The 26,898-nt window shown below is 46.3% G+C and overlaps 1 protein-coding gene across 7 annotated transcripts in view; it reads left to right on the top strand.

Annotated features, from left to right (window-relative positions):
• DCC (DCC netrin 1 receptor) overlaps positions 1-26,898 on the top strand; it is a 425,812-nt gene that overhangs the window by 87,034 nt on the left and 311,880 nt on the right. The window contains exons 1-4 of one of the 7 annotated variants that reach the window (XM_066988966.1): positions 24,628-24,836; positions 25,438-25,647; positions 25,756-25,926; positions 26,040-26,734. The exons of 3 other annotated variants lie outside the window; for them this stretch is intronic. The gene's annotated coding sequence lies outside the window, so the exon portion shown is untranslated. Of the gene's footprint in view, positions 1-24,627; positions 24,837-25,437; positions 25,648-25,755; positions 25,927-26,036; positions 26,735-26,898 lie in introns of those variants that run through there. 3 more of the 7 variants (XM_066988964.1, XM_066988963.1, XM_066988965.1) reach the window with 3 other exon arrangements.

Consider the following 26,898-nt stretch of genomic DNA (forward strand, 5'->3'; position numbering starts at 1 on the left):
GGGGGAGGCTGGCTGGGTGCTCGCCTGTGCCTCAGGACCCTGCTCGGAGGTGGTGCTGGGCTATGTGATACCAGCTGCGTGCTGACGGGTTTCATGTTGGCCTCTGAGCCTCTGTGATTTTAAACAATATCCTCTTAGTGGCGTTGACTTGCTTTAGAGCTGAATTGTTTACAGGTAAACGCGGTTTAAAAATGTTTCTGTCACCAGTGCTGTGCAGCATTCATTCGCTGTTTTGTCTTCCTTAAACTACCGCTGAGCAACAGTTTCCAGCTCGTGATTTAATCTAGACTAGGGCAGAGGATAAAAATCAACATTACTCCTCCTTCTGCAAGCCTTCTGCTCCAGGTTTACAGGTGTGGGAGCCTCTCAGGCATTGTGCGGAGGCTTTGGGCAGATATTGCCTGCCTGGACAGATTGCAGTTGACTTCATACAAAGGTTTTCCTAGATAAAGATATTTCGGTCTTCACAGGTATGCGTCTAAACCTGAGCAGGGTACAAAATATTTCATCCACAGGTGTGAAGAATAACTGTGTAAATCCTCTTTTTTCTCTTTTAAGAGTTGGTCACCCGCCTCCTGGAAGTAATAATGTATGCTACTGAGCAGCAAGATCTTGGTGTTTAAATGTGTCAGGGGGTGTCTCTTACCAGTGATGAGTGGCAGAGCTGTTCAGCTGCTGTGCTTTCCTCAGGAGGCAAAAAAAAAAAAAAAAAAAAAGAAAAGGGGAATTTGGAAAAATGAATGTAGCCTGACACTTCCAGAAATACCGGCTTAAAATGTTTTTCGTTAGGCTCTGACGAGAGATAGATGCGTTCACAGCAACAGAGCTGCAGGTGGAAAGTATTCCTGCTCTCATAAAATGAACGTATAGCATTCTGGAGCTGGGGAGAACATAAATCTCTCCAGAAGTGACACCAGAAACCTGCTGAGCATTTGCAGCTGCCTGTCGGGGTGTGCTGAATGGGGTGAGACGAGGAGGGCTGCGGCATTTTGATGCTCCTTGGAGCTGCACGTGCGTAATCCTCATTTGCTGCTTGTCACTCTCCTAATCTGAAAAGTAAAGCGGGGTGGCTGTGCTGGTTAGTCATGCTTCTTAAATGGGCTTTGTAGACTACTTTGCTCTGTTCTCCTTAATAATATGCTGCTAACATCCCCCTAAACCTTAAATACAGCTCCGAAATAAAAGGGCCATTTTCATTTTCCTCTGTTTATAATGCCAATCAATTGGCGCCTTCAAGCAATTATTGACTAATTAAAGACTATCTCGGCGAAGGCAGAAAAAGCGTTAGGAGCTCGCATGTGGCATTAAACCATTTCATAATATTTGCGTGGTGCCAGAAACGGAGGAGCAAATAGAAATTTGCTGAACCTTTTAAGGAGGAAATTGGAGTGCCGGTGACCAGACAGAACAAATCTGTTACCGAAGTGGGATCCCTTCGTGCTGCTTAATCCTTTTAAATGCTGTATACAAATTAGCTGTCGGTGTCGAGGCTTGCCTGTGGAGCTGTGCAAGGACATGCACCACCTGATCATGCATTTTGCTACCTGTAATGTATTTTGTTACCTGCTAGTTTAATTTACAGATGGAATCAAAGCTCAGGCCTGGACTTCAGTCCTCCTGTGGTAGAGGGCTATTCAGATTCAGGGCATGCAGTATGATACCCTTAGAAAGATTGGGGAAAAAAGAGCGAGAAAAATGACCTGATCCTGTTGTGTGGCTTGAGTGTGGACACAAATATCAAACAGAAGTTCAGAGGTTTGATTTTTTTATACCTTTTCTAATAATCTCTTGGTTTGTGCTTAAGCTCTGTTTTTTTCTGTAATTTAGCAAAGACCAAAATCAAGAGTCTCTAAATCTCCCTGACCTTTCAGGCAAAGGTACGTTGAGCTGCAGGAGCGGATTTATCGTCTCTTCTTCAAAACCATACAAACTCTGTTGTGTTTCAGAGCGTAATAGCAGATCCAGTGGGTTTCTTCGGAGATTATGGAGTTGGGGAAGCTGAAGTAAAGAAACAACAGAACAGGTCCCTTCTGCAGGGCTGTGCATTGCCCTAGCACAGCTCAGGCCGCTCCTTGTGCATCCAGATCCCAAACTGAAATAAGTTATCTGTGGTCCTACAAAGCATGTAATTCTTAGTGTACTACACGTGAGGGTTTCCCTACCTAGAAGAGTTTGCTGTCTAAATGTATGTTGGAGAAGAGGACAGGATGAGTAAGTGATTTTCCCCTGTTTTAATTATGGTGGGGTGGGGAACGAGAGACAAGTGGGTTGTTCGGTGTCACTGTGGAAAAGCTCGTATTTGAACTTGCAGCCCTGTAGCCAGGGGGCACGGCTTCCTTGTGCAACACCATTTATTATTTTTTTAAATGGGTATTTATTGACCAATTCCGAGTTACTTAAGACTCTCACTGGAGTACGTGGAAAGACGCTCAATTCCCTGTCTGGAGACTGAGCCACTGAGACTGTCTCTCTAATAAATTACCCATTCATGTTTTTTCTTAATCCTTGCTCCAATTAATTGATCCCAGTGCCCTGATTAAAACAGCTCAGTTCACTTATCCCAGTCTTCTCTGTCCCTTGCGTCTGCCTCTGGGCAGGTGCAACCTGCTTTGGTTGCAAGGTTGCAAGGTGCATCCTTGCTTTGCTGTGAGCAGTGTGAAGTTTCTCTGCCCCTGTTTTCCCCCTACCAGCTTGGTGGTTACAAATGTGCACGGTGTGATTTGGAGAGCGCTGGCGGCTTCTGTCTTTACCTTAATACAATTTTCCTCGCTTCCCCAGCTCTGTTTTAATCCAGACTTCACACAACAAAGTTCTTTCCAGTTGCAAACGTTCATCCAGAAGTATTTTTATATTAAAAATGCTCGCAGTGAAGGCTTCTGATCTAACTTTCTTACCGCTGTTAGGAGAAGATGAATAAGTTGCTGCGTTTCTCAGATGCTCTGCCAGGCTCGTAAGAGCAAACAAGCCTCCAGTTCGAGTCTTTTTGGTAAGAGGATGCAAATACTAGCTTAGAAATCTAAGGTTTTGTCCCCAAGAGAAATGTCTTTACAGAGCTACAGGCCTTATTATGAAAGGGTCTGTGTGCAGCTGCATGGCTTGCTTGTTTTTTCCAGGATTCTAGATAAATTCAAATAATCACTGGAATAAACCTCCCTCAGGAGGCTGCAAGAAAACTTGTACCAATAAGGAAAACACGGAACCAACATGTATAAAAATATATTTAATGTTGTTGGTGCTGCTTAGTTGTTTTCTTAATATAATGCACAGCTGATTGCAGTCATTAATAGACTTTTGAGTAAATGAAACAAAAGTGCTAAGAGCTATAAATTACCCTTTATAATCAGTACTCAGTCATTCCCAGACTTGGTTCACCGATTATTTACTCATTCTTTTAATAGAAAGAAATGCACTTAAAAGGAAACCAGCTTTATATGCTGGCAGAACTTGTTTTTTTCCTCAAATCGGGTCTCCTATAAATAGGGAGAGCAATTTTTCTTACAGCTTTTGCAGATGTTTACTTCAAAAAGCTTTGGGAAGCAAGTGGTTATGTGAAATACCGGGTTCTGGAAAATGGATATCTGAGTGTCTTGGAAAATTTCACGCTGTTTTCAGGACCCTTCAGGTAAATTAATAAACTTAAAACTTTGCGGGTGAGCCAGGGGGAAGCACGAAGGAGAAAAGGCAAAGCACCACGAAGGGTTTTATTGTCGGTGTGCTTCAGGTAATGGCAGCCCGATCTGTTTTTATTTGTAGACCTCCGCTGCCTCAATAATTGCTATGCAGCAGAGCTATCCCTGTTGGTACCAGCCGAGGATCTGCCCATTGACTGCGGTTCAGGTGCTAAATTAAGGTTGATGAAAATCTCCACAGAGACTGCAGAGTCCAATTTTACCTCATTTGGCGTTGCAGTAGGAAGAAGGAGAGATGGTTGGCTGGTAGTTCACGATCACTTCGCTGGCAAACAGTCCTTTAATTCCCATATACTTACTCGTTGAAGTCCTGCGTGAATTTGGAAGCTCTGAAGTATAACCGCAAAGCAGAGTTGCGGAGCTTGGGTGTCGACCTTTGGAGACCAGAAATCAAGCATTTGATGTTAAAAATGAGATTTTTGGTAAAGCACCTTCTGTAGGAGGATGTCATTCGGACGTATTTATGAAGTTAATGATATAAAAATAATACAAAATATTTATGTGTTTAACTTTTTACCTGTCTAATTAAGACCTGCTTAAGGAAGACTTTCTAGAAATGGCATTACTGACAATCCTGCTTTTGAGTGGAGCTGGAAAGTTCAGCATTGAGCTGCTCCCTCCTTGCTGAAGACCAGTTCTTGAGGTGGGTGGCACATGGTGGGGAGAGCCCCTGCAGGAGGGCTTTTTTGGGAAGCTGTCACACATTCCTCTCCGTGTTGCTTGCCTCGGTTTTGCCGCGAGTGCCTCGGAGCACCCGCCTCTCCCGTGCGCTTTGCTGGCCCGCCGCGATCCCGATCGGCGCGGTCAGGGCTTGTTTTGGGGCCGGGTGCCAGGAAGTCGGGGCTAAACGCCATTTCATAACGCTAGCACCAATTTGCCGTGGATGCCTGCGAAACATCCTCTGAAATTTGTGAGCAAATGAGGTTTTGTCTCGCCGCTAACGAGGCTGTGCTGCCAAGCCTGTCACCGGTGGAGCTGACCCCTCTGCTCCAGCAGTCCTGCTAGGCTGCCTGCTCCAGCTGGTGCTATTGGCCCTTAATCAGAAGTGTTTATACTTCCTCATTCGCACTTGATTTCTGCTTTTCCCTGCTCGGCTTTGTATTCAGAGTTGGTTCATTATGAAATACATTGTTCCGAGGCTGCCTTGACACTTCGCTGGCAGCGATCGGTCAGCGTTACCGCTGTCACTTCTCACAATGCGGAAAATATGCGATCGCACCAATTAGGGTGTTTACTCGATCTTTTCCCCGCGCTCCTCCTTGCTGGCAAACGCGGCTCGGGGTTTTAAAACGGGGAGAAGCGTGTTTTTTTAAAAAACAACCCTTCTGGCTGGAGTGCCTGAAATAACTGGCATGGCTGCGGCGTTTCCAGCCTCTGTGGGGTGAGAATCAAGATCAAATTCTGCTCTCGTGGCTTTGTAGATCGGTGGTAAATCCTCTGGGTTACGTTCTGCACTCACTTATGCTAAACTTTATCCCCTTTCATGGGGTAAGGGTAGATAGTTGCCTCATTGACTTGAAATGAAAACCAATTGCGATGGCGTGACTGGGAATAGAATTTAATTTGGTGACCATAACAAGCAAGGATCCTGTTCCCTCTCCCGGCTAAAATATCTCATACCTTATTCAATTAAACACAAAGATTTATATCAGCACGGAGGCAACGCAGGCAGCGTGTCCTTGTGGCACAGCGCGGGGTGATTTAGGTGGAGCTAAAATCCCTTCCTGGGAAGGGTACTGAGTTTCTTGAGCTTGCATCCCCAGAAGCACGGGGTTTGTTTGTTTGTGGTTGTAGTGAATTTGACCCAGAGCTCGGGTTAGATCACAATAAAACAAATGTACCCGGGGAAAACGCACCTTTTCCTTGTCAAAGGATGTGTGTAAGAGGCAGGGGTGCAGGGAATTCCCGGTAAGCCATAGTTTGTTGCTATTTCCTCTAATCTTCTCTTCTTTTCCCTCGTTTTCCCAGTAATGGTTGTAGGGTGGAATCCCTGAGCTTCCCTGACTTGGAATAAAAGACTTCCCAGGAAGAGACTAGGTGACTTTTTTGGCCACTTCTCTTAGGACAGCTTGTGCTGGTGCTGCGCTGCAGCTGGTGATGCCTAACTGCTAGGACGAGGGATTTGCAGACTGGCAGCTGTTCCGTTCCCCCCAAAGTGTGAAAATGGGATTGTTTGGGTTAAAGGTACGTTTAGGTCCTGGGGACAAGGAAGCTGGCTGGCTCCGCGAGCGACGTAGCCTGCACTTGATTTCCTGTTCCAAAAAGAAAACAACTTAAACCCAGGAGAGCAGAACTCGGAAACAAATGAGAGATTTCCTTTTCCGTTTCAAGAGGAAGGAATCTCTCTTCCAGGTGAGAGGCAGGGGCGAGGAAACGCTGTCCCCGAAGTGGCAGAATACACCCCATGCAGAACAGTAACGCTTCCCTCTTATTTATTCCCTCCGAGTTTACCAACCTGGTTGCCTCGTTCTTTGCTTACCCATCAGTTTATGAGCATCTTAGGGGAAGGAGAAGCTTGTTTTCAGCTGAATTTTTAATTTGGTCCCTGTTTGCAGCGAAGCTGAACCGAAGCTTAAGCTGTCAGCGTTGACGAGGCGGATAGCGCTGTTTGGGTTTCTGTTTGCGTGATCAAATGTAGCCTGTTAGGCGAAGGGAAGCACGGTGCCACTCAAAATAATGAGTTTGTTTAGTAAAAACGTGCTGCTCGCCGTGTAAGCTTTGTAGCGCGATAGCTCAAATTGTCATTGGCGCGGGCTGCCTTAAAATAACTAATGTTGTACAAGCTAATGACAAGTTTCTTCTAATAACTTAGGGTGTGAGGAGGTGTTTTTCACCCAGGAGGAGATTGTAACTGTAAGTTGTGGTCCGTCCAACTTTTTTCCTGCTTTCTACTGGCTCAGCTCTCTACTTGCTCACGCGTCGCTGTGCTGGTGGGCAGGGAAGACAATGAAAGGACATCGTAAATGTAGGATGAGAGGAATTGTGAGCCCAACTCGATGGAAAATGGATGAAATGCCATACAGCAGGTTCAAAACTGCGGAGCCACCGGCCCGAAGGGATATATATATGTATTTTTAGCTGACTGCTGCCTGGCCATGCTTTGTCGGAATCTCGTTTGCTCCCTGCCTCCAAATCTTCCCTTGACTTGATTTGGGATGTCATACGGCGGGCGTAACGTGATTAAAGACCTAATTGATTAGGGATAATGGGAGTAGTTAAATTTTAATCCAGCCTGCTGCGGTACCCTTCAGAAACGGGATCGATGCTGTTGCCTAGGTCTCCTCTGCGGGATGATGGATCCAGCAGTTGCAGGAAGGCTGCCTGGGAGCCTTGTAGCAGTTTGTCGCAGTAATTGTGATGACTTTTATTCAAAACACCCCAAAGTGTATGTGGAAATGTGCCTTATACGGGATATAGAGTTGTAATCATGCTTCAGGTATACTAATTACCCCCCGAACTGCGTTTTCCTATTGATTAGGAGGGGGCTCCATGCAAGTTGATCAGCATCATGTGGTGCTCGGGGGGTGCTTAAAGCCCCAAGGGACTTAAATCTGCTGAACGTATCTGCATAGGTGCCCGAAGATCAGAAGTCCAGCACCGTGCCGTGTCTGACAGCGGAGGGCGGGTGTCAACAGTTTGTCTCTTAAAATCCGAACGCGTTTTCCTGCTGTCGTGTCAACCTCGCTTCCCTCACTCCTTGCCAAAAGAGTACAGAATACATGACAGTCCCTTGACAGGATCCTAATTCAACTACTGCCGTGTCTCTTCACTTGTTTTCTTTCCCAGGGAATTCATCGTCTTGTTTATTTGTAATTTTGCCTATGCTCAGGTCGTTGTCATCAGCTTGCTTCTCAGCAGCCTGGATCACAAGCACCTGTCACCTATTCTGGAAGCATTTAACTAAGGCAGCGTGTCCGGAGAAGGTCATCCGAATTTTGTTTTTAATGTCACGCTGAAATACCGAACGCACTTGAAAATTGTCTCCTTGTAACTGCGCTGCACTTGAAAAGTTGGGTCAGTTTGGGGAAAATGCTCCTCAAATGTGTCCCTACAGCCTGGTTACCAGGGCTAGTGACAGCTCAGTAAGTGCCAACGAGGTGTTAGTAATGAGCAGGTATCTTCATTATTAATCTTCATGTAGAACTTTAATTACTTTGCCTAGATTTCCATTGTCACTTGTATTTTAGAGGTGACAAAGCAGGCTCCTGCGGAGGTTTGGAGCGAATTGCCTGGCAATGCAGTGCAGAGGATAAATCAAGGCTGTTTGTTGAGACCGGTAACTTCAGTGCCCAGTCCTAAAAACTGCTCTTCCAGGGCATTTTCATCTTCGGAGCTGATTTTCTAAATGATCTTCTTTGATGTGTTTGCTTACTGCTTGGCACCAAGTAGTAACTTGCACAGAACTCAACGTTTAGTAACAGCATACGAATTTCTCTGAAATCCGTGGCTGTGCGGTGCTTAATATTTTGCTGTTCTAGGCAAATGCATAAGACATCTAAATGACACCACTCAGCATTTAAAAGCGGCACTGTCGCTTCTTAAATATCGGTGGGCATAAGGAAGACAACCGAATGGGTTGCTGAACTCCCCTAGGAGCTAGTAAAGTTTCAGAATGCAGAAGCTGCGTGGCAACTACATTGCAGGAAGTTCCTCAAATGAAATATTTGAAAAAGAAGATCGGAATGTGGCAGAAGACCTCACAGGGAAACGTGGATGGGTAGGGCTGAGTTTAAAGCTCGTTTTATGGGGAAGAGATGGATTCGGACTTCATACCCTTTTAGCAACCTTGTTTTTCCCCGTGTATATTAGGAATGTTTTATATTACGATGTGAAAACACTCTTGCCTGTATTCATTTTCTTAAAATTCTGCCTTTTATGCTGAAGTGTCTCCTTTGGCAGAGCTGTGGGTTGGTGAAGTGGCTCGCTTTTAGGCTGCCCTCAGTGCCAGGCTCCTGGGGCTCCTCATCCTGCGTGGTCCTGCCGTGCTCGTGCCAGGCTCTGAGCAGCTCCTCCGCTGCTGGCTTCGTTAAGAGCCGAGGAGGCTGAGTGTCCGTCGGGAGCAGCTCGGTATCTCGAAGAACAGTCCCTGAAGAGCTAAATCCTCCTATCCAAACAGCGGGGTGGATCTCCGATAAGCAGCTCAAATGAAGGATTATCTTGGCCGCGGCGCAGGCGGGTTGATCTGCGGGATGCCTCTGTGCTTCCAATGAGGATTAAAGCCGCCTGTGCAGCGTCGTGGCCTCGCTGAGGATTTTCACCTGTTGCATTCGTGGGCCAAACTCAGATCAGAGAAGCTGGACTCATTCGGTAGGGTTTCACGTAGCCCTGATCTGTGTGGGAGATCGTAGCAGGTCTAATGCCGTTGACTTCGCAGCCCTAGAGCTTCTCTAACATGTAGCTGATCTGGAGTGACTCTCAAACGCTGACCCGAGGTGGAGGTCAGAACTAAACCCTACTGTCACGTCTATTTCTGCTGCCTTGGTTTTCATTTAGAGAAGTTTTGCTATCAGCAACTGTGTATCTCCAGCCAGAGCTCCGCATCCACAGTGATGCTCGTAGCATGGCTTTTGAACTCTTTTCCCCTTGCAAATGGATTTTGAGTGCAGCAGGCTTTCTGCAGCCCACTGAGGAGGTGGTAGGAGTGCTTTTTTTATCTGTAAATGCTATTTAATGTGTTCTCCGGCGCATATCACTTGCTTACTTTCAGCTCAGGACTAGAGGCTGAAGGACAAAGCTGAAGTTACCCAGCAAACAGCAAAATCTGATGCAAGTCAGGCTGACTTAAAAAGATAAAACCCAGATTATTTACTCTCGTCTTGCTCCTTTACATCTCTTTATAACTTCAAGTCACCGAAAGGTGGCTAAACTTAGCGTAATATAGCTGGGTTCGGTGTAACAACGCCCCAGAGCTGTTTTACAGAACCTCGAGCATGCTTTATGGTACTGTTACCAAGCAATATTGAGGGCATTCCCTCAGTTTATGCAGGGAATAAATTCTGCCCTCAGAAATGTTCGGCAGCAGAGCAGGCCGATTGTGATAAATGGGAGAGAGGCAACTGCTGAGAGATCTCGGATGGCCCTGCCCAGGGTGAATTTAAGTTGATGAGAGGCTCTGGCTCCTGCTAGTTAATTGCTTTTACATTCTTTCCGAGTACTTCAGACCAAAATAAAAAATTAGATCGGAGCAGCTCTGCGATGATCTGCGAGACTCTATTTCCACCGGGCTGCGGGGAGTATTTACTGTACAAATAAATATATTGATGGAACTCGAGCTGGATGTCAGGTAAAACGGGTAGCAGGGGGAAGAAGAGCTTGAAAACCGACTGCTCTTCAGTGCTGCTAAATGAGAGCTGGGTTTGTAACTCCAGATTTTTCCCTCCGATCCCTTCCAGACCCTAATGGGAAAGGGTCGAAGTTCGCGGGAGGGAGTGATGCTCGTGGGTAGGTGCCTGGCTGTTGAGACCTCGGCAATCCCACGTCTGCTCGGGTTGTTATCCCAGCGTGGTAGGTGTAAAAGGGAAATAGAGACGGCAGAACCACTGCGATGCCTGCAGGTGTCGGGGAAAACAAGAGCTGGGTGGGAGGGATGGGACGTGCTGCTTTGCAGGAGCCAGCAATTTAGCATGGGATTAGGAATACCCATTTGTTTTGGCAGGATACTGAGTTTCCCTGAGCAGGGAGGATGTTTGAGGAGCAATATGTGACATCCCAAGGTGATAGGATTGAAGAATAACTGTAAAACCCGCAGGTTTGAAGCTGGTGTGATAGCTGCTGGCTATTCGAGTGCAGGAAACAACGCAGCTCGTGACCTTAGGGTGGTCAGCATCCTAAATAAAGAACGTGGAGAACCTTGTGGGATGGGGATCCCGAAGGAGATGGTCAGAGCAGGCTGGCAGTCTCAGCTCTGCTCTGTTCCTGTGCTGTACAGCTTGTGAGGTAGGTGTTAGACGGACACGTAATTGTCACGGAACAATGTGTGGAAAGTCGATTGAAAGTAAGGAAGGAGAGGACTGATGCTTGCGGCGTTGTTTTCGAGACCCCAGAAAATCCTCCTTGGAGATGAGTTGATAGTGTGGTGCTTTTTCAAGGCCAAAAAGGGACAAACCACGTTTTCCGGAGACCCGCTCCTCGAGGGCAGAGGAAATATTTAAGAGCAATTAGCTGCTTCGCGTACCTCTCGGAGACCTAAATAACACACGCAATCACGTTAAGAAGCGAAGCTAGGGGAGCTGAGCCAGAAAGCAGGGAAGTGGGGCTGCATTAGTGTTACCACACAGTGTTCCTGCTTAATTGCTCTCGACTTTAAAAGTAGATAACGCGAACGCGCTATCTGTCCATTTTAGGCCTTTTGTTTTAGCTTTTTTATAAGACCATCCCATTCGGCGAGCCGCAGCCAGGCGTGTTTGTGCTTTAATCTCATTACACAGTTCCTCTGTGCATAAAGCCTGTAAGCAAACGGGTTGTAACAGGATTACATACATGGGCTTATTTTATGCAATTTTCTAACAAGGTTATTCAAGGATACTGTATTTACAGTTTTCTTTTTGCCTGGCGATGCTTTCTCCTTTTCCTTTTAGGCAACCTTTCTTTCCTTCACCTTTTTCTCGTCTAAAAAAAAATCGCGTTCTCAAGTTCAGCAGTTCAATAATCATAAACGTTAAAAAAAAAAGTCTTACAGTGGGAATATGAAGTCAGGGAGGACACGAACTAACCAGGCACGTGGAAGCAAACACCAGGTGCGTTAGGGCCGTACGTCCCTTCCTCCTGCAGTAACCACCGAACCGGTAACACCGACCTCTGTGCTTGACTTTGCTGCTTTTGCTCGGACTGGCGGCAAATGTGTTGCATCCTCCTCCAGTCCCCAAATAGTTTGGGAGAGGGGATGTCCCGAAGCCAAAATCCACGTAGTAAATCACGAATATTCAACTCCCACTGAAGCATTTTTAAGTGGTGCAAACTCTGCTCAATGAGCGCGTCCTCCTAAATCCCAGCGAGAGCTAAGTGACTCGGTGGAGGCTGGCAGCCTGTAATTAAAACTGGGAAGGTTCCTCTCGACCTAAATATCATTTGACACTTCTATTTCCCTTTTTTAATGTGTTTTCCCAGATGAAAAATGCTCGCGGATGGGGTGGTAGGAAACAGCTCCCTTCGCTCCTGAGCCTCTCTTAAAAGGGAGGCTGAAGGTCTTCAGTGCGATGGCTTCAGATCAAAAATATTTTTGTAACAAAGACAGTGTGAAAGTGGAAATCTCGAAGGGTAGTGAAGCCTCAGGTCTTGAAAAGAAATAAGAAATATTAGTATGGCACTGTTGGAAAGCCCGGAGATGCCAGTGGTCTTTACCCCGGGATCTTAAAGGACTGGGGCTCGGAGGGCAGGACTGCTTTTTGCTCAGCATCTTTGTTCCGGAGCTCCAGAAACGCTGCCGGCGTGCAGCGAGCTTGACCCCTTTGCTTTTGTGATGGGATTAATAACCATGGAGATCTGCAATAATCTCCCTTCTCATCGGCCGCTCGCACGCTGCCGGGCTAATGATGGGTTTCGTTCCTGCCCCAGATGCCACGCGAGGGCGGAGGATATCTCCATTTGCTTAGGCTCGTCCTTCACTCCTCTCCCAAGGCTGCCTGCGAGGGAGCTGGCTTCTGCTGGAGGGTGTTAACGCTGCCAGGTGACTCCTAAATCAGGAGGATGCATCGCCGGCTTCCTAAGCCACCTTTCCTCCTTAAAACCATCTTGCTTTTTCAGTGCCTTGACTTCGTTCTTTTGAACTCCTCCTAAAATAGGTTCGCTGCCTCGGGATGAACATCCCTAACCGCTTTTCCACGCGTGACAGCAGAAGGCGGCACCACCCCTACAACCGTCTTCGGAGCTTTTCTCCATTACACCTTTCTCGAAGCCACAAAGTCCTCGAGAGTTAAAAATGCCCGCGTTGTTCTGGAGGTTACTTTACAGAAAGCGCATCGGCTGACAGTAGTTGTCACACCGTCTGCCTCTTACTTGGCCGCGATCCATCTGCCACGATAGGTGACATTAAGCACTTTTACTGACAATCTGGAAACGAATTGAGCTTGGTTTTTCGTATTTAAAATACCTTTTTTTCCCCCCAGGTATTTCCTGATGAAATACATAAATTAATGAACGCGTGTCCTGAATTAAGAAGAAAATAGTTGTAAACTGCATTATATTATTTCTATCTGCAGGTTTGATCTCTGTAAACATGTGGCTGGATGGAGAAATGCAACACACACTAGATAAGTCCTTCATGTCTTTGTTTTTTCCAGAGCTGATGCACCTTCAGCCAAAGGAGGTGTCAGGTTTTTAATAGCAATTTTCTTACAGTCACGGAGCTCCTAAAGTTTATTTGGGGAGAGCTAGGAGGTAAAACCTTTAAGTCTGAAGAAATCTAATTAGATCAGAAAATACCCGTTGAAACCACAGCATTTTACATGCTTTGGATAAAATCTCAAAGTAGCAAAGATGTTTAAAATACCTCCTCTTTGCGGTGTGATCTCCAGTGTCATTGGATATCTTTCAACATTGTAAAATAAACTCCAATAGTTTCCGTTTTATCAACTTGGATGCCTTTGTGCTGAAGGACCAGGGTTCCCAAAACTGAGAAGTACGGAAATTCTTAATTTAATTTCATTTTTTTGCTTGTTCTACTGAATCTCTGGAAACACAAATATAAGTCAGAAACACATCTGCTAAGTTCCAAGCTTAAACAGCTTTTTTTTCAGGGCACTGGGCACAGTGGTTAATCTATTGAATGTTAATTCTATCCTTTTTTTTCCCTTTATCTCATTTGTATCTGGTGTCTGGGAGGCTCCATCTGCGACCTCGGTTGTGTTGCAGGAGGGACTGCGCAGAAACGCCTGGGAAGTGAGAGCACTTGAATCAAAAACCAAAGCGATCAAGGCAAATAAGTTGATAAAATAAAATGTGAGTGTTCCCATGACGAGGTCGTCTTTCCATTTGGTTCATTGGGCTTCTCCATTACAGCTTGTGGAGCCATTGGCAGGCATCGTAGTGAGCGAGGGCTGTTTTCTGCAGGCAGCTTTGAAGCTCTTGAAGTCAAAGGGCTCTGAACGAAGCAGTAACCTGTGAACATCCCCTGAGTGAGCCTGACTGGGTGCTCCTGCCCTTCAGCATCCCTCATTTTCAGGAAAATCTGGAAGCCCTTCTCCCCTGGAGCAGGGACCCTGCGTTTCCTCGTCCTGCTGAGGATGCTCGCAGCGCTGCGCCTCCCATTCCGAAGATCCTCAGTACCCTTTGAGGAGTTGTTCGTGTTTCCAGTAAAGCTTCATGATTGATTATGCTAATCTCTAGATCCCTTCTTAACCACGCCGCTCTTCGTTGCCCTTTTCGTTTCCGAAGCACAACAACAACGGATTTCAGTTGAACTCCTGCAAAATGTCACCTGAAAGGCAGAATTTTCCACCCGTCGTCTTTCACCCATGTAACGCTCAGTGGTTTTGGAGCCTGAGCTCAGTCTTAGAAAACAGATCCTCGCTGAAACCTTACCTGGCCTGAATCCTTGGCGTGGCTCTGGGCTGCCACAGTTGTGTTTGGGAGGGGAGTTTGCGTTTGCAGCAGGCCTAGATGCTGGAAAACGGGGCTGGCTGTGCCATCTGTATGGCGGCCTAGATCAAAAGCTGGAAGACAGCTTTTTTCTTTTTTAGGGGATATATTTTAGAGGATATATGTAAAGGAATGTAGCTCTGGTGTGCCAGTAATGCTCCTTCCCCCCCATCCCTACCCTGGCTTTCTTTCTGTTACAATTAATGTCTCGAACGAAATGCTGATTCTGCGGTTTTGTAGTTTTGAGACCGCTTTATCGCAGCGCTTAGCTTTCTGTTCATCTTTTCATTGCCTCTGATTAGGAAGGAAGGGTTCTTAGAATGAATAAGGAATTAAATGGTGAATTCGGTCTATTCGAGCTTGTGACGGATTGTTTTAGCAAACCGCCTTCAAAATGAGGATGGCGTTGTGCGTCTGCGCTTTATTTCTGTTCAGCCTGAAAGCTGTGCAAGGCAGGTAGGGGTTTGGTTTTTTGATTACAGACACACCTGATACCTGGTGCGGTGCTTTCCTGCCTTGACCAGGGCTCACTCCATCGTGTGCTAAGGTTTCTGTAGGTGACGCAACCAGAACAGGCTGACCAAACCAGCAGTTTTCAAGTATTGTGTGGGAGGTACTGCCACGTGGGTCTGTTCCTTCAGATGCTGTACTTCTCCAGTTCACCTGTGGTTTGCTTTCCCTATTCAAATTCCTATTGTTGGCTGACACTTCTGCTAGGTAAAAAAAAAAAAAAAACCCTTCTGTTCTTCCTAGATGACCAACTTTTCCCATAAAAACTTGTGAAGGGTGAGTAACTTCTGAATATCGTCATTAATCAAGGTTTTTCCCCCCCGTACTCTTCCGAATGATCCAGTAACTGGTGTGAATACTGGGGCCTGGGTAGCCCAGACTGTGCAGTGTTCACAGCAAGGACTGTTGCTGGAAGTAGATGTAATTTGATGGCTGCTCTTCAAATTCAGTACTTCTTCAGCTGCTCCTTTTGGCAGGATTTGTCACAAGGCTCCTGAATCACGTGTATAGCTTCTGCAGTGCTTTGTGGTATTGGCCCAGGAAATACCTGCATGGAATCCTGTGCGTGTTTCCAAATATGTTGTATTAAATAATTTAGCGATAAAACTATCAGAGTACGTATGGGGGGGAGAAACATGAGTCTTAAGTGTGGTTCATACAGGTTTTTCATAATTAAAATCTCAAAGATTTGTGACCAGGTGGCAGGAATGTGGCTCAAGGAGCTGAGAACCTGAGGACAGGTAATTGTTGTTAAACCTATAATGGCCTGTTTTTTGTCCCTGATCTCCAAATGCTTGTGAGTATGCTTCCTTCACATTTAATATAACAATAGGTGCTCCCATTTTCCTCCAGTTACACCACTGTAATTTAGCGGAGCTCCTTTATTTTAACTCCTTTATTTACAACATCGCCTCGTACTTGAGAACCAGGGATGGGAATCTCCTCCCCCCGCTTTAAAAGGGTATTTGTGCGTTGCCTAATGCGGAGTCAGAGTGGTCCTAACCTGTAATTTACATGGAAAAGAGCGGGTGACTTGATATTATGTGGGAGGCCGGAGTATTTGAGCGTGTTTATTGCTTGAAGGGCTGCTTTGAAAGCACTTCCCGGCCTTGTGCTGGTGCGTGCTGCTGGCTGCCCTTAGTGGAGGGTGTAAGCTGTGTGCTCTGAAGTCCTGTCTGGCCCCAAACATGGTCACTTCCACCTGCTTTGGATGAAAATGCTTTGTGAACCCGTTATTCAGTGTTGTTTAATGTTGTCTGGGAGGACTGAAGGAGGAATATTTGTTGTAGGATGCACTGCTCCTAAACAGGAGCATATGGGGCACCGAGGTTAAATGACCCAGGGCAGTGAGTGAGATGCACAAGGTGCTGCTGAGGACGGTGATTGGAGCCAACAAGGCCTTGTTCCAGTATTGGTGTGTCTTTTTTCAGGAAAGACATCTCACTGAGCCTCAATTTCCCCGTTATCGGCCCCAGGAGAATAATATTTACCCGCTTCATAGAGGTGTTGCAAGTGAGTGTTGGGAAATTGGAATATACGTGATGGAAATGAAGGTCAATGGCAAAGGTGCAAGGTTATTACAGCCCACTGATCAATCCCTTACTTCCAAGGGACTTGAGGGACGTCTTCTGCTTGTTTCGGTTTCTTCCACCCTCCCTGGTACCCCTGAATTCTCTTCTCCAGGCTGAGCACCCTCAGCCCCTCTTAGGAGGAGAGGCGCCCCAGCCCTCTGATCTCAAGGCTCGCACAGCGTGTGGGTTTTCCCGCTTGGGTGGATTAGACTTCAGAGAAATGCATATTTTAAAGCTGATTTTCAAGCCTTGCTGTAGGTTAAAACTTACAGCAAAATAAATACTTAGCCCTCTTTATATAGCAACTGCCAGGAGATGTGTTGCAAAAATGCTGAACGGACTTTTTTTTACACTAATCACGCACCTATAATTATATAGTGTGCATATGGATATTTTTCTTTATTCCTTTTACGAAGCGTTTTGATCTAGTAATTCTGCTCCTTTGAAGCTGGAAGGATTACAAACCAGTCCTACGCTACTTGAGTCGCCGTCTGTGCCCGTAGGTTTGGCTGGAGCTCTTCAAAGAGCGCCTTCGATAGCTTCGATAGGTAAGGGCAATAGACGATAGATCCCTACAAATCTCTTAAATCAGGGTTTTCTGCTAGCTGGGAAACACCCGGAAGGAATCGGTCAGTCTGAGCAATATGGGACTGTTAGAATTTATATGAATTTATATATATATTGCTATATATAATTATATATAGTGTATAATTATATATAATATATAACATATATGATGTGTAATATATAATATATGCAATATATATAATACATTTTATATGCAATACTTATATATACAATATTTGTTATATATGACATTTATGTATTATTATTATGTGTAATATTTATAGAAAGCTCTGCTTTTATGGAGGTGACTCCACTTCAGCCTGGCTGCCGCCCTTTATTCAGGTCTCGCGGTGCTTCCTGACACTCCGGAAGGGTTAGCGAGCCGGTTTGTGCTTTGACACGAATCCCGGGACGCGTGTGGCATGATGCAAATTGCCCGGCAGCTAAATTGTCGCTCGAAATGCCAAATCCTTTGCTGAGTGCGGTTTGGCAAATGCCAGCAGCGACCCGTTTTCGAGGAATCCCCGCCGTGACCTCCGAAGCGGTAAAAGCGGGGAAAAAAGTCCAAATTATGTGTTCTTGGGGTGAATAAATGTCAATTCCCAGGGTTTCTGTTCGACATCCGAAGGCACTCGAGTGGTTGAATGGCTACGTCCATTGATAAGCCTGCGATTTTAATATCAGTCAGGGGAGCGATTTCAAAACCTCCTCTGGGGCAGAGAACTTAACAACATTTATATTTGAACTTAAATAATTTAAAGGTGCTCTCTTTAGAGATTTTACGTGAGCTTTTTCGTGTTACCTGTGAACATCTTTGGGGATTGGGGGAAGCGTGAAACATACCCCACTTAAAAACAAAAATATAAGAACCCAAGAACTCAGTGATGCTTTAAAAGCAGGAATTTTCCAGAGTTAATTAGGTTTGAACTCTTTAATTTTTGTTGAAATTAGCTTAATGTGAAAACTGTAAGCTTAAATTTAGTACTTTTCTCTTTTAAGCTGCTCTTAACTTGTAGAAATGTGTGCGCCACACGTGGTAGTTAATAACTTCCTGAGGCTACGCTGGAGAGAATCCCTTATGTGTTGTCTTTATTGATGTAACCGAGTAAAATCACGTTGGTGCGACTTTGGGGCCATACGCCATTAAACTTTTATTAGCTGATTATTGCTGACTGGGGCTTGATAAAGTACCGAACTAATCAGGTCCATTTAATATCAAAATGCAGGGCTGCGCACGAGGCCTTCTGGAACAGCACGCAGCATAAATTATGTATGCAGCTCCGTCCCAGGGAGGGTTTTTTCTATTTTAGAGCTGGCACCGCCTCGTGTCCTTGCTGCATTTCGGGGCAGTTGCTGCAGAATGAAAGAAAACGAAGGAGGATGCGGTAGGATAAGGGCAGGAACAGGGAGGAATTGACAAGGAAATGGGGGTCTTGAGCTGTGCAGGGGGTTTTCTTCCCATTAGTTCACTCTTCAGTCTGTCAGGCAATTCCCATGTGACGCGGGCAGGCTGCAAAGTACGGTAATGCATATGCAATTCCAGGTATTTCATCTCGTATTTGCAGCTGACAAAGCTCTCACTGGGAAAAAAAAAAATAATCTAGCTTTCATGGGAGGTGCGTTCCTGCACGATTTGCTTCTCTGTAGCTGCGCTAAGATGATGGACGTCTGCCCGTGGATATGTTAAGCACTTGCCGCTCCTTAAACCAGCTGCCCATTACCGGCTTTGCCTCTTAAATTCAATCAGCCCTGCAGTAATTGACAGAAAAATTACTCTGGGGTTTTTTTCCGAAAGGTAATAGCTGAACCGTTTCACCTCCGCAGAGGCGCTTGGAGTTGGTGTTGCACAAAAGACAAATCCCCTGGCAGCCAGTTCTCCTCCACCCTACCCCCGGCAGAGGTATTGGGGCAAACCGAGGGGTTTCAGTCCTCCTGCAGCTGATCTGGCTGTTAAATCTTGATGGCGAGGCAAGGTTTGTAACAGAAGCTCCAAGAGCTGCTGGATTTGTCTACGGACAACCTGTAGAAAGTAATTTGGAGTGCCTGTCCTCTGGCTTGGTGCGAAATAGGATGGGGGAGTTGAAGCCAGAGCTGGAGCCCTTCTCAGCAGGGACAGGACAAAAGGAAACGGGCACGAACTGGAACGTGGGAAACTCCATCAGAGCATCCTGGCTATAAATGGGAAGGTGCTGGGGTGACAAAATCGGGCTGGAAGCCTGAGACAGCAGCATGGTTCACTGCATCACGATGCCAACAAACGAGACTCTCATGCTAAGAGGTGAGGATGCTCAATACATGTGCTGGCAGCGTGGCTCATGCTTTGCCAGGAGATTTCAATCCGTGCCCAGCGTGCATAGACAGAAATCCTGAAGAAAGGTAATAAAATTGCATTTTTAAATCTCCTTACTTTCCCTTGTGGTAAGAAAATACCTAACTTCTTGGCTCCCGGTGCGTGCCCTAATGCGTTTACAAGGAGAAGTATGTACCTGATATGAGGAGTCAGGGCTTAAAACCAAAAACAATTCCCCTTACAAATCCCTTCTCTGCTGGGTTATGAGGATGTGACTTCCTTGCTGTCACCGCAGGTTTTAAAAGAGCGTTGCACTGCCCAGCACGGCCAGCCAAGGGGAATGAATTAGCATCTCTTGTGTTAGTGGGCGCTGATGTTTTGGCGCGGCAGCAGGAGGTTACTGAACAAGCTCTGTGCCCCGGTGACTTCTCAAGGGTGTAAAAACCTAGCTGAAGCCTTGAAAAGCAGCGTCCAGCCCTCTCCCAACCAAGCACCCTTTTCCTCTGCAAAGCAAACCATCCAACTGCATAAATATCCCCCGAACCTGGGAAGCTGCACTGTTTTTCAGGGTTTTTTTCTTGTAATACATTGTGGTCGGCATCTGGAATTACGATCGGTGAGCTCTGTTGGGCTTGGAAGATCCATCTCCTGATGGAAGACGGTGGGAAGCTTTGCTGGGATCTGTCTCCAGCTCCTGGTTTGCACCCCTGAGCCTGGGACCAGCTGATGACTGCCTTTGGGACCCGCTTGTCGGAGCGTGGTTTGCTCTGTGTGTGTTGCTCGTTGCTTCCCATCCCCGTGCTGGGGTGGGAAGGTTGCCATAAAACCAGCTCCGGGGGTATTTTGGATGGCATTAATCTCGCTCTTCTCTTCTCAGAATGTTGCTATTTATACAGAACCAGAATGATTCAGTCTCTCCTCTCAGCTCTGAGATCAAACCACAATTCTCCTAGCTAACCGGATTAAAAAAAAACCACCACGAGGACGCTGAAGCACTGGATCAGGTTACTCGGGATGTCCCCTTATATCCAGATGGATGTTTTTCTCCATCGTGCGATGAAAGCAAGGAGAGTAAAACACATCATACGGTGACGTATGGCACTTTGTACCTTCAAAGCACTGATTTGGGTGCATCTCGAGGGAATGGCAGTTAATTTCCACAGGATGAAAGCGAGACCCAGGAGCTGAGATGGCTCTGACACTGTCTCATCGCTGCTGACCCTGGGCTTATAGAAATGAGGAACCCAGGAGGGTAGGATATCCTCAGCTGCCTCCGAAATGAGGCAGGTGAAAAATAAAACCTGATCACCAGCTCCCCGTATGGGTAAAACAATTGTTCTGAAAATGGGTTGGGAAAAGGGACCTACGGGTTTTTACACGGGGTGTTACGGTTTTACTTCATTGTCCAGGTTCTGATTAAAACTGTCCCTTTTCCCTCTGGCAGCTCCGAGGGAAGGAGGGGAAGGTGTCAGCGCCTCTGGGCGGAAAAAGGTATCGTTTCAGAGAGCAGGAACCTCCAGGCAGCTGTCTGAGAACAGGCGCCGGCTTGATGCTGCAGGTGATGTGGTTTGGGGTCTCTTGAGATCCCCCCTGTTCAGCATCCCAGCACTCACCCTGCTTCCAAGCCGCAGGCAAAGCGAGGTGGCTGCTGGTGTTGCAGAGGGATTGCGTGGCAGAAATGTTCAGAAATGCTTCATGAGATGCAAGAATCTGGGGCCAAACCTGCCTGTGTGCTGCTTCTGGTGTCCGCTTGGTATGCCGATGTAGGAAGCCTTTCTGAATTGCTTAGCTCAGGCATATTCAGTTCTTGCATCTTTTTTTTTAAAGTCCCATCCAATATTGTTATTGCAATTTGTCTTTGCCACCGTTGTTTGCTTACTAGCGGGCTGTTATTGCTCGCTTTAAAAACGGCGAGCACGGCCGCTGCATCGATCTGTGGGTTGGCAACGAGGTGTCCGCAGTGGGCTTCTTCCAGCTCTCAGTGACTCGAGGGCAAGGTGATTTAGGGGAAAAAGAGGGCGGGGAAAGTACCAGCACCTAGCGAGTTCATAAATGCTGAATTCTTAGTGCCGAAGAGGACGTTGAAATCCAGTAGCATTTCAAAACCAGCCCAGGCGATGTGGCTGCTCTTTAAAACTAGCACACTACGTTTATTTCTTGGTTGCGTGGATTTAATACAATGCACGTGCAGAAATCACACTAACTGAAATAACTCGTTACTCTCACAGTATAATGTAACAAACTTGAACTTATTTATACAACAGATACGACCTTGAAGCACTTCAGTAACCATACTTAAAACTTTCAGATGCCTCTTCGTAGGTTTCCAATTTTACTTTTGTTCCAATTAAAAAAAGAGGATTGTCTCTTGGTATTTTCTCTAGCAAAAACACCTTTTACCCTCTCTGCAGCAAAACTACTGATGTTTATTTTTTGCAACACGCCATAAATACAAACCTGCCAGCCTTAAATCCTCCATGCATGACTGCAGGAATAAATTTCCCAGGCTGTGTAGTGGAATTGAAGCACTCAGAAAGGGTGAGCGCGCCACGCTGAGCAGTTGAACCCTTGCCTTTTTCCATTAACCCACGTCCCTCCTTTTGCCTCTCAAACAACTACCTAGAGTTTTTTTTTAAGGCTGTGCTCACAGCTATAAATTAAAGCTCATTCGGCAGTGCTGTTAGGTGATGAAACAGCGAGACCTCTTATTTTTCTTGGGGAAAACAAGAAGGCTTGGATCATCTGGAGTGCAAAACCAGGGAGAACTTGCTCGGAATTAAGGTACACAGCAGGAAAACAGGAGCTCTTCTCTGCTCCCCAGCCTGTCTCTCATTTAAATAGCTTATGTGAGTATTCAGTGATGAAGTGCCACGTAGTTATCGAAGAAATACATCTGAAGTGCAAGTATCATCATCTGGAGAGCCGTCGCTGGAGCTGAAGGAGCTGCTGGAGTGGGTGCCGATGCTGGGTGAAGGTCGGACCCCTGGGACCGAAAATCTGGGCGTCAGCTGATTGAGCTCCAAGCCTCAACCCCTCGTTTGGATGTTGTTTTTTTCACCCAGGTCCTGCTGAATGGCCGTAGGACGAGGCATTTAATTCAGGAATATCTAGCTCCTGATTATTCCAGCTCTGAATTTTTTTTACCTCTGCTAAGCATCGAAGCCTAATGGGATGCTAATAACGTCAGTCCTTGTTAGCTGAGTGCGTTCCTTGTTGGACACTTCTTGTTTTTTTTTCTAAACAACGAACATAAAGGCTGTTTTTATTTTCATCAGGGTCTCCTAGCAACAGGGCTTCCTCTGAAGTGACCCTTGCCATTTTGGAAGGTTTCTATCCGAGATGCTTTAAATAACCTTAATTCTTCCCGGGGCTTCCAAAAACTGGTACAGAAGCAGGTTTGATTTACATTTGATTTCCCAGGAAAGGCCCGGGTTATTTGCTCAGCCTCTTGTCGGGATAAACCAGTGTTATTAATATTAAGCCATTATTTCCATTTAAGACAGCTTCCGGAGAAAGCTGCTGGCTTTATAAATGTTTGGGGAATTTGGAGGCAGAAATCCTTACTAACTCGAGCTCGTTTTCTGTTGATTACAGAAACAAATCCTGCTTGGAGACGTGGTCCAGCATGTTCCAGGTGTAGGTGTGCTGCCTGTTATAAAGGTTATTCAAAGCTTTCCCTAACAGGGTATGGCTTCTTGTGCTGCGGCCTGTTAAACTCTGTGGCTTGGGATCCATGCTGCTGTTTTCTGTGTCTTTAAACTTCGGCGTATTGAAGCTTTTGACACCATCCCTGCAATAAACATGTCTGGGAAGCCATTGAGAGTCCTGATTCTGGTGAGATTTAAAGCGGTGTTAAACCGAGAGCAGCAATTCTGAAATAAAAGCCTGGGACGTTACCAGTACAATTCGATTACAGTCACAATCCTGAAAGAGCTGAGTTTTTAATGCCTCTGTTTTGCCATGGGTGTTATACTAGATTAGCTGTAACTCCTTAAATGAGGAAGTTAATTTTTTCTTTTGCTTGGGAAAACTTTTGATCTTTTGTTCTGTAGTTTGTTAGCAGAGACTCGTAACGTTAACCCCTGGTAAATGCAAGGAGGAACCACGTAGCTGACCCTGAACTGAAAGGGAATTAGGACTGTTTATGTGACCTTGTATTTTCTGTAAACTACAGAGCATCCCCAGGCTGTATGCCCTCTATCTGCAGACATGGAGTCTTATATTTCATGTATTCGACCCTTGATCGAGATATGATTACCGGAAAAAAATTCAGTCCAGAAATACTGGGAATTTCTGCAAAATGTGTAGTCTTATGTAGCTCTGCAGCCCAGGAAGTGCAGAAGTACTTAGCAGTGCAGAATGGCCGGGGAATCAGTCATGGGAAGGAACTGGTGAGTGCTGAATCCAAGTTATCCATTAAAGAAAGGGGGTCGGGTCGTAACAGGCAACACTTCGGCGGTCGTATGAAAGCTGGTAAGAGCTTTTTATTAGATAACTGCCTCATAAATCAGTCCGATAGAACAAAAGGCCTCAAAAACCGAGATCTTCCTGACACCTCTTCATTGCTGTTCGCGTTGATGTATGACATGGGCCATTAGTTTAAGTGCGGAAAGCCTTCGGAGGTGGTGCTGGTGGAGTTGCGCTGCGCACATCATCATGCAAATGGGAGATTTTTTTTTGGGTGTTAGAAAAACCTAACTAACAAAGCAACCCAGAGGATGCGAAGTTGCGGCCCTAAATAAACAAGGGGAGAGCCGCCGAGGGGCTGCTCTGTCTGCGCTGCATCCTGATTAAATCCCTGGCAGACTCCCTGAGAGCTCTGCCCACCCCCCGGCACGCGGGGAGGAGGCGATGCTCTCGTGTGCGAGGGCCGAGCAGCCTGTGTGAAAATCCCTAGTACTTGTAGGAGTGTGCTTACTGGCCAGGGAGAGTGTGTGGAGAGAGAAATGGATCTATCAGGCGTTTTTTTAGCTGTTTTTACAGTAGTTTGTAGTGTAACAAGCAGAGGTATGCGTGGTGATACCGTTCGCTAAGCTACGTTCTGGGGGAAAAAGGGGATTTGTTGATGTTACAGCAATTAGAAAATACTCGCCTCTGAGAGCACAACTGTAACGATGATATGAAGTTTAATTACATGTAATTAATTCTACCAAATATTTAAGCTGTGCTGCACTGCGCAGCCCTGGTTGCTGCGCACTTGGTTTAATGGGTGGAGCAGATGCGCGTGGAGGTCTGGAAGGCGTCCAGGGGCTGGCTGTTATTATTTGGATAATCTGATATTTTTCTAACGCTGGCTAACATACCCGCGTAATATCTGCGTGTGGAGAGCTGGTAGATAGAGACTCTGCGCGATTCACGCGGCGATCTTTGTTAGGTTGTAACTGGAACCCATGCAAGTGATGCTGCCAAGAGCAGGTCTCCCCTCTTCCGTCTGCCAGCGCGTGGCGTTGTGTTGGTTTTGGCTCCCTGTCTAACGAGCTATTTCATATCGCAGGGTTATTGACTGTCTGCAAGATAATGCCCAGCGACGGTAAAATTAACCCTGGTCCAAAGGTACAGAGAACTTAGGTGGCTTCTGTTATTCAATCGAGCGTTGGCATCGCGTCAAGAGGAGCTGAACCTGATCTGTGAACTGTAGGTCTGCCTGAATCACATCTGCCATCCCTGAAATACCTGGAGCGTTTGGCTCGTCAGATGCAGCCAAACAGCAAAATACCTAACTTGTGACCACCACAGGTCCTCTGGGAAGGGAAGAGAGACAAGTCCTTCTCCCTTTTTCCACCCTGTGTTGTTACAAGGTTGGCCTGCGTAGTGGAAGATGGCCTCTCAATTAGCCCTGGCTGTGTAACGAAGGAAGGGGGTTTGGCTGAATTTAGAGCTGTATCATTCAATTTCTCATACAGTGGGGTTGTTAATCTTGGAAACTCTCCCACCTGAGAAAGGAATGGGGGTCAGCTGAGAGTTTTACCTTCTCCACATGCAGCCTGAGAAGCAGCAGCAGCTCTTCCTTCTGCTGCTTCTGCTCTTTTACTAATTCCCTTACAGCTGGCTGCTGAAAATCCCCGCGCTGCACTGGAAGGCAGCCATGCTTGGCCACAAAATTCATTGCCCTCTCTTCTCTTTAGTATTTAATGTACTCTTGCTGTCATCCTGCTTCTCTTTTTTTCCCCCCCTAAGCTTCCAGGTTGCTGAGAGGAGCCTGAAAAAAAACGGCTTTGTTCTTTCTTTTGAGCAGAAGAAAGCCCTGCTTTCTTGTTGGCTTCATAAATCCAGCATCGATCCTTGGGATGGACGGGCAAGCAGCTACTGGGAAGGGCAGCGACTACGTGCCTGGGAAGGCAGCTGGCTCCCCGAGGCAGGCAGCGAGATGCAATCCTGTTTAAAAGCTTCCTCCAGCAGTGTGGATTTGTGACCGTGTCCCCTTGGAGCCTTGTCCTTTGTCACGGTGGGATGCCACTGGGTGGCAGCTCTCGACGTTGGCCAGCCTCTCGGGCAGCGCTTTCAGTGTTTCCCGAGTTCAGGCTCTTAATTCCTTCTTCATTTATTCCATCAGGCTGCAGAGCTGAGGGAGTCAGGGAATGGGTTTGAAGGTGGCTACGGAGAAATGAAGCTGGAATATCCCTTACAACTGTATCTTGCCTGGCCCTGGCATCGAGGTGATTTGCATGTTTCCTGCCGATAGCAGGCTCTCCAGTCGAGATGGCTCCCTGCAAGCTTTGAGCAGGTCTGTAAGGCTGAGATTTGATCCTTCGGACAGCCTTATCGTTAGCCTTCGCCTTACCCCAGCGAGACGTCACTCGGGGCGAGCTCTTCCATTAAATCATCTTTTCTCAGCAGGGTGTCTCGGAGTGCAAATTACCTCGGCAGCTCTTAGCCCTGAAAACTGAATCAGAGCTGGGATGTGGGGTTGGACCTGCTCTGAGCAGAGATGCCTTTGGTTGGTCCCCTGATGGCAGCCCTGTCCCCACAGCACGCGTTACACTTCAGAGCCTGCGGTTGAGCCAAGAATACCTGTTGCATTTGTTTAAGGGTCTGGGGCTATTTCGGAACCAGTGTGTGAACACAGAAATGGGATTTAAGCAGCTCTCTGGGGTAGCTTTGAGTAAGCGGGACAGGCAGACAACTTGTGGGTTTAGCCCCTTTGGAGAGGGGACTGGCGAAGGCTTGCCACTGTCAAAGCCGTTCTGGAAAATGGAGTATATTGATAACAACGTAGGGATACGCACAAGTAACTCCTTAACCCAACAAAACTCATAAGAAACTTTAATTAGTGGAAAAATAAAACTAGTTCATAATCAAAAGCATGTCTTCATAAAACCTCCTTTGGAGGGGGTGGGTTCAAGTGCTTAATTAGTCTCTTTTTCCTGACATTTGACAGTGCAAATCCTAATTAATGTTTTTACGAAGCTTAAGGATGGGACAGCAGAATCCTCATGGCACATCGTGAGCTTTGATCTTGGTGAAATTGGCTTCCATTGAACAGGACAAATTTCATGAAGAAGTCCAGTGTCAAACACCTTGATAGCATTTAGGTTTGTATGCCTCACAGCAATACTAAATAATAAGCTAACGATGCTATATCACTAGGGCAATGTATTATTTCTGCAAAGAAAATAGACTTTCGGTGACGTTATTTCCTAATGTCTGTAAGTGGAGGCTCTGGACTTCAGTCTTCCAGTCTAGAATCGTTCATTGT

This window comes from Anser cygnoides, chromosome Z (genome assembly GCF_040182565.1).
Source record: "Anser cygnoides isolate HZ-2024a breed goose chromosome Z, Taihu_goose_T2T_genome, whole genome shotgun sequence".
NCBI classification, from domain to species: domain Eukaryota; kingdom Metazoa; phylum Chordata; class Aves; order Anseriformes; family Anatidae; genus Anser; species Anser cygnoides.